Source organism: Neophocaena asiaeorientalis, unplaced genomic scaffold (genome assembly GCF_003031525.2).
Source record: "Neophocaena asiaeorientalis asiaeorientalis breed wild unplaced genomic scaffold, Neophocaena_asiaeorientalis_V1.1 scaffold188, whole genome shotgun sequence".
Taxonomy (NCBI): domain Eukaryota; kingdom Metazoa; phylum Chordata; class Mammalia; order Artiodactyla; family Phocoenidae; genus Neophocaena; species Neophocaena asiaeorientalis.
Genome location: NW_020174156.1, coordinates 3,093,499 through 3,102,781, shown reverse-complemented (window position 1 = coordinate 3,102,781; position 9,283 = coordinate 3,093,499). Strand labels below are relative to the sequence as shown.

At 43.0% G+C, this 9,283-nt stretch overlaps 1 pseudogene; it reads left to right on the top strand.

The window, feature by feature from the left end:
* Positions 1-1,845: 1,845 nt before the first annotated feature.
* Positions 1,846-8,035, top strand: LOC112406374 (ferritin light chain pseudogene; annotated as a pseudogene).
* Positions 8,036-9,283: the final 1,248 nt, after the last annotated feature.

The window sequence follows — 9,283 nt, the reverse complement described above, 5'->3', positions numbered from 1 at the left end:
AACAGCCAAAGACTAGAGAAATAGCCATAAAATTCTAGTGAAAAGAAACTGATCAGTATCATTCATTCGGTCATACCTTTCCAGTATAAAAACAACAGATATTTTCAAACATGAAAGAACCAGGAATATGGTACTAATGTGTCCCTTTTGAAAAAATTATCTGACAATGAAATCCAAACAAATAAGAGATGAATTAAAGATCAAAGAAATTATAGTACAAAGACTGGTGAGGAACAACACTTGCATTTAAATAAAGAAGTTACACTAAAACAATGAAATTATAATTGCAGAAAGTAAACATTATCACTCTGGATAATTTGAAAATAATAATATAACAGCATTTGAGAGATGGGCAAGAGGGAGATGGAAGGGTGATGATGTTCATGTTTTCATTTTATACCACCAAAAATTGGGGGAAAATACATTTAAATGTTCTTCACAACTTCTTTTGTAACATTAGAGGGATATTTAGGAAATATCCCTAATGGAGAAGAAGAAAAACACTTACTTGAAGTTTAACAGTTCCTCCAGTTGTGTTTCATTTGATTTTTCTTCTATTAAATTCAAAGGTTTGGGGCTTCCCTGGTGGCGGTGGTTAAGAATCTGCCTGCCAATGCAGGGGACACGGGTTCGAGCCCTGGTCTGGGAAGATCCCACAAGCTGCGAAGCAACTAAGCCCGTGTGCCACAACTACTGAACGTGCGCTGTAGAACCCACATGCCACAACTACTGAAGCCCGTGCACGTAGAGCCCATGCTCCACAACAAGAGAAGCCACTGCAATTAGAAGTCTGCTCACTGCAACAAAGAGTAGCCCCCGCTCACCGCAACTAGAGAAAGCCTGCGCACAGCAACAAAGACCCAGTGCAGCCAAAAATAAATTTTTTTAAATAAATAAAATTTTTTTAAAATTCAAAGGCTTTTTTTAAATTGAGAAATAGCACTTATATCACAATGCCATTTTTATAAAGTATATCTATTTGACTGTATGCACAGAAAAATCCAGGTCCATCCAGCACTAACTGTGGCAATTTCTGGATGGCGGCATTCCAGTTGATTCACTCTTACTGTTCATTTTTACTTTCCTAAATAGTTTGAATTATTTTTAAAACACTAACGTAGTTTTTCTTTTTAAAAAAATACTAGAAGCTAATATGCAAAGATCTTAACAGGAATGGGAATATATCCAACTATTCTTCACTTGTTTTTCATACAAATTTTCAATTTCTAAAAATATCAAGTAGCTCCATAGCTACTGTCTTGCTATTAAAAATTTGACACAGTATTTTAAAAGGATGACTCAAAATTCTTTCACATAACTTCCCCTGCACTCTCTCTCAATGGAGAGAGCTAAAGAAGCTTTAGAAGGAAGAAAATTAGACCTCTTACCTCCTTCCACTGAATGTAAATGACTGCGGTACCTGCATTTTACCTCCACAGTAAATAAATTAAAATGACCCAGATACTGTCCTAAATAAGATTGAATTCATAAAAGTGTGGGCAGTGGCAGTAGGTAGATCTAGGTTTGTATCAATATACAGACTCCCTCATTTTCTAGCTATATGACCTTGACAAGATCTTCTATCAGATTCTTAGGGGATAATAATACTGAACATGATATGTGATGGAAGGAATTAAACAGACAACATGTGTAAATAAATTGGCACATATTAGGTCCTCAGTAAATGATAGCTATTAATACTTTCAAAACAATTAATTATTTCATTTCATTGAAAGGAGGAACTGGAGGAAGAACCCAGCTGGGGGACACTCTAGAAACCTCTCAAAAGGCAGTTTTTGCCACTCCTATGACATCTATTCAGTTATTTGTGTCTATGGTGACAGAATGGGCCCTTCTCAGGTGAGTTAGACATGCCAGTTGTAACCAGGCAAAGCAGCAGAAGAAGCCTCTTTCCTCCTCGGCACTCTGTGGCCCCTCACGCAGTGTCACCTATCCTGGATTCAAGTAGAAAAAAGGCCTCTGCTCATTCTTTCATTTCATGGTGTCAGCTTTGTAGCATGTGTCTAGATTAATTTTTATGAGCCCTTAGACTATATCATTGACCAAGCTGTAAAGCGCAATCAGGTTGCCTGACTTCTCAGAAAACAGGTTTGTGAGATTGTGCTGAATCTTTCTGGGTGAATGAATGACCAAAATGAAAACCCCTCCCAGCCCTTCACTGAACCCTGGCACCACAGGGTGTGACTCTGCTTTTATCACTGGGCCACAGAAACGCTCTGCAGGCCAGCTTCCCAGAGCATGAGCCCTGCTCTGCATGCCTGGTCCTTCAGAGGAGGGCATTTACAGGTCACACAGCTGTGCAAAAGGAATCATTCCTTAATAAATTAGGCAGCGCACCTTAGGCTGGGCTTTTGTGGGAGAAGAATAACACATGCTTTGTGGAGATGAAAGATAAGAAAATCCTGTGTCCTGGTTGCAGGTCCAAGTCCAATCTCTTATGTTCATGAAGCCCATCATCTGAGTCAGGAGCACCAAGTTTACCAGATATATATATATATAGATCAGGTCCATTATTACTGGGATTATTTTCCCTCCTTCAATTTAGACCTTTGTCTTCTCTTATTATGAGACCATGTATAAACAAGGTACAAAAGTACTATGTACTACTTTATGAGGCACCCTAAAAAACTCTGAACTCTCAGTTCTGTGTCAAAATCTGATGTGGGTCAGGCCTCAGGCCTAAATACTAGAGGCTGGGAAATATTTCCACAAGCATTGCTTACATTTCTCCCACCACTCGTATGTCCCTCCAGAAGGGTAGAGTTTTCAGAGGCACAGTCGCCATCTTACTTCTCTGTGAGCTGTACAATGTCTGGCACTAACAGGGGCTCCATAAGTATTCGGTGAATAAAAGAATAAAGGAATTAATACAGAGATAATTACAATAACTTTCCAAATGGATTTCTTATCCCAATCTTTTCCTTCCAAGTCACTCAATGTCACATCATTGCCCGTTTCCTCCCCTCCAAATATTTCACTCCCTCATTCAAAAATCCTCATTGGCTTCTATTTGCCTGTACAGAAAAAGGCCTCTTTAGCCTGGCAATCAAGGCCGTACAAATATCTTCCAATATAATATTTCTATAATCCCTTCATATTTCCTGGGTACCTACCAAACTCACCCACTCCCCCCTCACATCCCTACATGCTCCCCATACAAGCTGTTCTATTAATCTGGAGCCCCTTTTACTCTCATCCCTACACAGCTAAATTCTACCTTGCTGGACCCAGCAGAAAGAGGCCCTTAATGAATGATAAACAATCACTGATATCTGGATAATTAATTTCTTCTCTCTTGTTATGTTTTTCAAGAATAGGGCTATGTACAGCCTCCACAACTGTTTTTTAAAGTTGATTTACAATACTGTATTAGTTTCAGGTGTACAACACAGTGATTCAATATGTTTATAGATTATACTCCATTTAAAGTTGTTACAAAACCATGGCTATATTTCCCTGGGCTGTACAATATATCCTTGTTGCTTCTTTATTTTATACATAGTAGTTTGTGTCTCTTAATCCCCCACCCCTATCTTGTCCCTCTCCCCTTCCTTCTCCACCAATAACCACCAATAACCACTAGTTTGTTCTCTGTATCTGTGAGTCTGTTTTGTTATATACATTCGTTTTATTTTTTAGATTCCACATGTAAGTGATAACACAGAGTATTTGTCTTTCTCTGACTTACTCCATTAAGCATAATACTCTCTAGGTCCATTCACGTTGTTCAGAATTAGCCTCCGTGCTTTAAGAAGAGCTCTGACTGGGCAATCTCTGTGTAAAGTCTGGCTGTAGGAAAAACCTCGACCCACAGAAACAGATCCAACAGGATGTGTGTGTGTGTTTATTCATGTAATTGGAGAGGCCTGGTAAGTCCAAAATCTACAGGGCAGGCCAAAGACCCAGGAAAGAGTACAAAAGCAGTCTGCTGGTAGAATTCCTTCTTGTTCAGGGAGCTCAGTCTTTGTTCTACTCAAGTCTTCAACTGTTTGGATGAGGTCCACCCACATTATGGAGGGCAATCTGCTTTACTCAAAGTCCACCAATTTAAATGCTAATCTCATCCAAACCAAAAAAAAAAAAAAAAATCACAAAAATATCCAGAATAATGTTTGACCAACTATCTGAGCACCACAGCCTAGGCAAGTTGACACATAAAATTAACCATCACACCTTCCAACATAGCCTCCTCCTCCTGCCACCACTACCAACCACAAAAGGGGGAGTTTCTCTTGGCCTCTTTATTCTAGAGCCATCACCAAAACCGGCTCCAGGGATATTAGGCTCCTCCCAGAAAATATGGGTACAGAATGGCAGAGGGTTTAGGGGAGGGGTGGGGAGGGTGGAAGTTCCCCTTAGCACAGCTGAAATTTTCAGTCACTTTCAAGAACAATACCAAGAGAAATAAAAGGAAATGATTACAGATCATTCAAACAAGTTGCTAAGTTCCTAAAAAACAGATTTCTGGTTTTGCAATTGCATACTTGTTTATAGTTGTATATATCTGACACCTGCCTGAGAACCAAACAATTCCTCTTTTTAATTCCTAGAATTGTTGCTTTTCTTCCCACACCTTTTTTCACTCCTCCTCCCTCCTGGAAGAGGGGTTGAGGTATCTGGGGACAGACAGACCTTCCCGGGAAGGTAACAGGTTAGGTAATTGCAGTTTAAAGTCCAGCCAAAACCCTCATCCTTATCTCACTGTCAATTGTCATATAAGGTAATAGTTCAGGCACAGAGATGCCCTCTCTTCCTCAGATCATGACTTATTTTCTCACAGCTCTCTCCTAATCAGTTTTACCCCTAAAATGGGAACTCAAGAACAAATCTCTGCCATGTTTACCCCAGGCCTGAACAGAACATGGTTTAATTTCTTTTGGTGTGAAATGGGGAAGATTTGGCCTCCTTGAAGGTAATGACCCATGCAGTTTCTTTTTTTTTTTTTTTTTTGCGGTATGGGGGCCCCTCCCGTTGCGGAGCATAGGCTGCGGACGCGCAGGCTCAGCGGCCATGGCTCACAGGCCCAGCCGCTCCGCGGCACGCGGGATCCTCCCAGACCGGGGCACGAACCCGTGTCCCCTGCATCGGCAGGTGGACTCTCAACCACTGCGCCACCAGGGAAGCCCGGAGTTTCTATTATTATATGATCCTTCCCTGATGTACTTGAGCATCAATTCAGCTAATGTGGACTCAGGGGTTTTGCTGACAGGCCACTAGTTCATGACATGAAGTACACACCTCCGGAATCATCTGCCTAGCACATCTTTTCTAAGACACAACTCCTCTTCACCTATATTTTTTGCTACATGAGCCACTGTATGTGTACATTAGGCCCCAGATCCCCGGCTACTGTTCATTCCTTTACAGGTAAGCACCGGACTTGAGCTGAGCCACAGTCCTTTTGGTGGCCTGTGGCCTTGGAATTAGGTTCAAGTTGAACTAATCTCTCTCCAGTGGCTCCATACTTTGATATAAAACTCAGATGCTTCTGATAAGCAAGTCTTCCAACAAGTAGAGAAAGGCAGTCTGAAATGAGAGACAGTGAAGCCAATATCCAGAGAGGCACGTGAGACTGAGAAAAATCTTGACAGCCTTCTAGTCCCTGGCTCAAGGTGTTTATAACCCAGCTGCATCTCTGCTCTTCCTGTGTTTTGATATTCAACGCTTCCTAGAAGTCGATGGAAAAAAAACCATCAGTAACCTTCCAACAAATTCTTTCTTGAATAAGGTAGTTTATTTTGGGTTTCTAACATTTGCAAACAAAAGGTTCTAAAAATTATATAATGTGGCCAATGCCACATGGTGTGCTGATAAAAACATCGCCTGATTACTGGGAGAATTAAGTGAGATGATTAATGTAGAAATTCCTTGTCATCTGCAAAATACAATGCATAAATGTGGTTCTTCTAAAGTCTTTACATTCAATTAACTTGGAATAAAAATTTCTGCTTAAAGAACAAAGGGTTTTTCATGTTTCACAATCTTCTTACTTTTCATAAGTTTTGTAATATGTTATCACTTTTTGTGATCTTGAGATTTATCTATGTAATATGAAGTCATCTTTACATTAACAGAACTTTGAATACAAAAGTAACATATTTCAGAGAAGTGCGATAATAACATTTGTAACATGGCCTATTGTACACCTAAATCTGTAATACCTGGATGTTTAGGGATCTGTGAAGTTAGCAAGACATCCTGGGGCTACTTTAAATATTTTTCAACTTCTAAAGACACTGTATATGCACCATACATTTATTTACACAAGTTAACTATAACATCTTCTTTGTTTTGGGCTAGAATTATATCAGTTCAGTCTGGCAACTGTCTAGCTCAAGTTACTCAAAAGTTCTGATTGGCTGTTGATGATACCACAGGAATTTCTCTGATGAAACTGAGGGCTCAGACTGTTATCAGGTTATAATATCCAAACTGAATACCCACAGCAGAATGGACCTAGGAACAGGTACAGGTTGGTAGCCAAAACTAAGGAATCTGCAGCGGGGAATATTTCTTATACATTCCTATGCTTACATAACTTCATTTGAGTGAGATAAGTATGGTTTTATTTACTAGGAAAAATGTTCAAAACATGAGATAAAAGGGGAAAACCAAAAAAGGAATCCTGGGTGAGGAAAAGATTGGTAACTTCTAGCCTGTAATATAACCTATAAGGTGTTTCCCTAGGCATGTTCCCCCAAACACTAATTCTGAGGTATTACAATGGAATTATAAAAAAGAGTTACGTAGGAAAAAATATCTATATTTGGGAAACGCTGCGTCACACATACTTGTTTGTTTTGCTACATGCTTTCTCATAGCCTTTAACATCTTTGTTCTTGGTGAATTTCCAAGACGGTGTCTCCCAAACTTATCTGAGTACCATGAACTCTTCTTTTTTGAGGCATTTTACCAGACTAAAATACCATGAAACATACCTTGGGGAAAGACAATCTAATAAACTCTCATTAAATCCTTCCTATTTGTATTACCTGGCCCACATAGAGATTTATAAACAGAGCTGGCCCCATCAGTTGGCAGAATATGTGAAATTAGAGTTGCTTCACACACCCACCAAAGGATCTCTTCCACCTCCCATCAAACCACCTTCATTTCTATCAGTTAAGTGTCATTTCTTTGGTTCTTGAATACTTTTTGCCATTCACAACACAGATGCTCCTAAGAAGAGAAACAAATAAGGCCAGATTTCCTCAAGCATCTGTAGGAAAACACCTCTAGCAGCAGAGCAGGGTGAACTGAGAACCCTGAGGGTCTGAGTGAACCGACCTTGAAGCAACTGAAAGCTCAACATTGATAAATCAAGTCTCCTGTTGGATTTGACATTTTACACCATAATACACCCAAGTTTGCTTTAATATAAAACTCTTAGGCCGAGTGCCCGGCGGTAGCTGATCTCTTTCTTCAACAGTGTTTGGACCGCAAAGACCCAGGGATGCCGCTTCTTCCAGCTTCCCACCACCCTCCAACGTCTTTTCCAGTCCCACCCTTCAGAACCAAGCACTTAGCCATGCTCGGCCTCTGGGACCATACAACACTTTTTTTTTCTTTCTTTCTTTTTTTGAGCTTAGCTCCTTAGTGTGGATCAACCACGAGCTCCAGGTTTGTCAGAATTATTCCACCTAGCAGAAGGCCATGGATAACCGCCTGGTCAACCTGTATCTGCGGGCCTCCTACACCTACCTCTCCCGGCGCTTCTACTTCAGGCTCTGCTGGCCGTGGGCGCCTCGACCAGTGGGCCGAGGAGAAGCGCAAGGGCGCCCAGCATCTCTTGAAGATGCAAAACCAGCGCGGCGCAGGACGATGTGAAACCCTCTTCCAGGACGTGCAGATGCCGTCCCAAGATGAGAGGGGCGAAACCCCAGGTGCTGTGAAGGCCTCCACGGCCCTGGAGAAGAACCTGAGCCAGGTCTTTGCGGACCTGCGCGCCCCGGCCGCTGCCGCGCAGACCCCCACTTCCGACTTCCGGGAGAGCCGCGCCCATGTGAACAGGTGAAACTCATCAGGAAGATGGCGACCACCTGGCTGACTTCGGGGCTGCCGGCCCCAAGGCAGGGCGGGGCAAGTAGTTCTTTGTGTTTTCTGTTTTTTGGTTTTTTTGCGGTACTCGGGCCTCTCACCGTCGTGGTCTCTCCGGTCGCGGAGCACAGGCTCCGGACGCGCAGGCCCAGCGGCCACGGCTCACGGGCCCAGCCGCTCCGCGGCACGGGGGATCATCCCGGACCGGGGCGCGAACCCATGCCCCCCGCATCAGCAGGCTGACCCCCAACCACTGCGCCACCAGGGAAGCCCAGCAAGTAGTTCTTTGAAAGGCTCACCCTCAAGCATGACTAGAGCCGCAGGAACCCAGAGACTCTTGAGGGGCCCCTCTGCATCCCCCCGGTGTCAGGGCTTGGGCCTGAGCCTCTCCCTGCAGCCACTGGGCAGCTTTTTAACCACCTTGGAGCCCTCTCCCAAGCCGTGGACCAAATGAAAACAATAAAGCATTTTTGCATTAAAAGAAAGGAAATTTTTATTGCTTGGCAGCAAATACAATCGACACTATAAGAAGATGCACTACGTTATAGTGTCTGTAGGGGACCCTGTGTCACGTTGACCAGCTGAATGAGGGGTCAGCCTTGGGGAAGGGCTTTGGTTAGACCCCAAGAAGGAAGTCAGACAGAGGAAAGACACTGTCTGAAAGAGGAGGTGGGTGAGAGCCAAAGCAATTATACGGAGGCCAAGGATGTGTTTGTAGATGTGGGCGGGCTCAGTGAAGTGGGGTGTTCACCCCACCCCCAGCAAGCGGGAGGAAGGGAGCAGAGCTGCGGAAGCGGTGCTGTGGGACCCGCTCAGGGAAGAGGCAGTCCCGGTTCTTCGTCGGAGGCTCTAATTCCCTTTCCCTTCTGAGCAGGAAGGCTGCTCTGTGGCCACAGTAACCTTTGCCTCCACTTCCTCTTTTTTTTTCTGTTCCTTAACTTCATTTTTGTTGCCCCCTCCACTCATTCTCTTGATTTCCTCTTCCACTCTCCCCCTAATTTAGACGTAAGGGTTATTATTGTCTGGGAGGTGGGGGGAGCTGGGAGGGACCAGGATCAAAAGTGTGTCAGCTCTTCATAGAGAAGGAAACAATTTCAGTTCCTTTCATTTCATGCCATAAGATCTACATGGATGTGAACACAGTGGGGAAGGGAAAAATAATGTTCCACCACTTTTTTCCCACTCTGTACTAACTGACATTGATGCCAGTGTTGGAAGTGGCTTT